We start from the raw sequence: 3,478 nt of genomic DNA on the forward strand, positions 1-3,478 counted from the left end.
GGAACCTGTCCTTGCGATCAGCCCAGGACTGCTGGATGCAGCAGCGACAGAAGTTGTGCCCACATTCGGTGGTGACGGGGTCTCTGAGGTAATCCAGACAGATGGGACAGTTGGCTTCTGCCTGGAGTCCTGCCAGGGCTGCCGGGACTGCCATGGGGCTGTAAATGAAGGACTGCACTGAGGTGGGTTTTCTTCAGGAGCGTGGGCTCCACAGTGAGAAGTGGATACACCCTAAAATCTCAGGCCTCACTTTGCTTGCAGCTCAAGTCCTGTGAAACTTCAGGCCTTTGAATTCCAGCTGCCAAGAGGAGCCCTTCCTAGAGCCTGCAGCCAGTCACAACTCGGCGGGAAAACTACTCTCCAGCCTCTGGAAACAGAAAAGAAAGCCAAGCTAAGCAGCTCTCCCAGGAGAACAATTGTTTCCTCACATCATTAATTACTGGAGGAGAGACGATATTACTTCCAAAAACTCTGGGTTTTCAGGTGGTCTTACCCACTACCACATTCTAGCCCGATTATCCTTTTCTAACCCCAATCTTTTATTCCCATGCCTTTATTATTATGCTCCATCTATTCCTACCCGTTCGGGGTACCACAATCTCCGCATCCCATCTACCTCCCATTCACCCCAACTTGGGCTGTGGAAAGTGCATGAGCTCTGGGACAAATAGAAGTAAAACACCCAAATTAAGACACAGCCTTGGTCACCTATCCATTAACGTGGGATTCATTTTATATCTTGAAGGGGTTTAGAACATGCCACCCAAAAATATGCCATTGGTGTGTGAATTATTTTGAGATGAAGGCAATTCCCAAGACTCAGAATCAGGAAAGGCCCTTTACCTCCATCTTAACTGGCTTCAAAAAATAATTTCCCGGGCGCCTGGGTGGCTCAGTTGGTTAAGCGACTGCCTTCGGCTCAGGTCATGATCCTGGAGTCCCGGGATCGAGTCCCACATTGGGATCGAGTCCCACATCGGGCTCCCTGCTCAGCAGGGAGTCTGCTTCGCCCTCTGACTCTCCTCCCTCTCATGCTCTCTGTCTCTCATTCTCTCTCTCACAAATAAGTAAAACCTTAAAAAAAAAAATTAAAAAAAAAAAAATTTCCCCATTTGTGGGGGAAATCTACAATTATAAAGGAAATTTATAAGGGGGCCTGTAGCAAGGAGAGAGCTATTACCAGAGAGAACTTTTTCACCTAAGAGATATTTATCTGTGTAACATGACAACCTTTGTATCACAGATTTTTTTCCACTCACCTTCCCAGGAATTGCCTCCCCCAACACCAGAAGTCCCAGGCCCCTAGTTCTTTCCTGAGTTCTGGATGGTATCTAAGTCTCAATCGTCTGGTGGTCTTTTCAGTCTATCTTTGTGACATTCCTGTGCACAAATATGTAATTATTTTTTTTTTTTACCTGTTAATCTATTCTATCTCAATTCTTAGATTAGCCACAGAACCTAAAAGGAGAGAAGGGAAAATTTTTCCTCCCCTACAATCCCAAACTCTTATAATCAGGTAAATAAGGACTATAATAGCACTATAAATTTTTGTCTTATGAGAATATAGAACTTAAGGAAACCTCAATTTTGAAGCTTGAAATAGTTTTTCTGATGGCTCAGAATTCACATATACCAATTTGGTTTGCTTTTTTTCATCCTTGGTCCTAAGGTATAGGGGAGGAAATATTAATTTTCCCTCTATCCTCCTAGGTTCTTGGCCGAGACTCCGCTCTAATCAAAAGACACACAAACACAGGAAAACATTAAGTTTTCTAGTATGTATACATCCTGTACACAACGGAGTTAGGAAAACTGAGTAACTCCCCAAAATGGCCCAAGCCACCACCTTAAATACAACGCCCAGCTAGACAAAAGATGTTGGGGGGGGGGCAGTTTAGGAGGTTATCAGGCAAAACAGTAAACAAGGTCAAGGTTGTTAGGCCGATTTGAGTCCCTGCACTCTTTGGATAAGGGTTTCAAGATTTAGTCCTGCCCCTCTTCCTGATACCGAGCAAGAAACCCCTACAAATGGATATTTCTCTGATGAATGTAAATTTCCCTCACGAAAGGGCAACATCTATTCTATTTTCAAAGTTTCCCAGGCATTTGCTGCCTTTCAAAAGTAATTAGCTTGAAATAATCATTATGCTGTGAAAGAGCCTATTTTGGGATGGCAAACCCAAACCAAGTAAGATAATTAAAACTATCCTTTATAGGTTATAAAAAGCTTCATGCCAGGTGAAGTTCTGCCAAATACATTTTGCACCAAATTTATCAAAAACTTGTTTTACAGCTGTTTGAGTTTCAGAATTGTAGGCTCTTCAGGATGACCATGTGACCAGGTGCCTGCCATTCCTGCTTACACCAAGTGCAGGATTTAGAAAATGCTGTTTCCCCAAATCCTTCACAGGGTCCACAAGACCCCTCATGGTCGGACCCTTTACCTGCCACCCTCCCCCTCCCCAAGCTAGCTTCAGTCCCAGTTCTTCCTTCACTTTCTCCAAGTTGACCAACCTCTGGCCCCACGACATTGGCATACTGCTGACCTGAGGTCCAGCAAAGGTCTGGCCCATGCATTAGTCTCCTTCCTTAGTTCCTCTTCTTCCCTCAGATCTCACACATCCCGTCTGTCCTCAATATCCTAGTTCAAGGTTCAGTATCAGACACCTCCCCTTTGGAAACCTTAATCAGCGTTGTGGTTTTCCTTGAGGTCAAGCTGTCTTCCACACTAACCACCAAGAGAGTAAGACTGTATCCTTATTTCTCCTAAATGACCCTTAAGCATCCAGCTCAGGAACTCATTAAATACTTGTTGAATTAGATTCCTGGTGCTCCCTTTACAAGCTCTGTGACTTTGGGTAAACTACCTAACCTCTCTTGAGACTTAGTCTGCCCTCCGTGTAAGAAAGCAGACTGGTTAAATTAAGAAAGACCAAGGCCATGCAGGGCTTGAGAATCAGGGGTACGGGGGTACATGGCTCTTGGCTCTCCACTCTTCCCACCACAAACCACTTCTCACCGAGACGTCCTGTATCGAGATTTTACTTTGAACGTCACACCCCTCTCCGGGCTTTGTCACACACAGATATTAACTCCCCTTTAGGACAGGGTGGGACCTGGCTACTGTGCTTTCCGCAAACATTTCAGGTGATTCTTTTTCTTAAGGTTTTATTTATTTGTCAGAGAGAGAGAGAGAGAGCACAAGCAGGGAGAGCGGCAGGCAGGGCAGTAGAGGGAGAAGCAGGCTCCCCGGCGATCAAGGAGCCCGATGCGTGGCTCGATCCCAGGACCCCCGGATCATGACCTGAGCCGAAGGCAGACGCTTAACGACTGAGCCACCCAGGTGTCCCATTTCGGGTGATTCTTTTTTTTTTTTTTTTTAAAGATTTTATTTATTTATTTGAGAGAGAGCACATGAGAGGGGGGAGGGTCAGAGGGAGAAGCAGACTCCCCGCCGAGCAGGGAGCCCGATGCAGGA

Source organism: Leptonychotes weddellii, chromosome 2, assembly GCF_054177405.1.
Source record: "Leptonychotes weddellii isolate Sample4059 chromosome 2, ASM5417740v2, whole genome shotgun sequence".
NCBI classification, from domain to species: domain Eukaryota; kingdom Metazoa; phylum Chordata; class Mammalia; order Carnivora; family Phocidae; genus Leptonychotes; species Leptonychotes weddellii.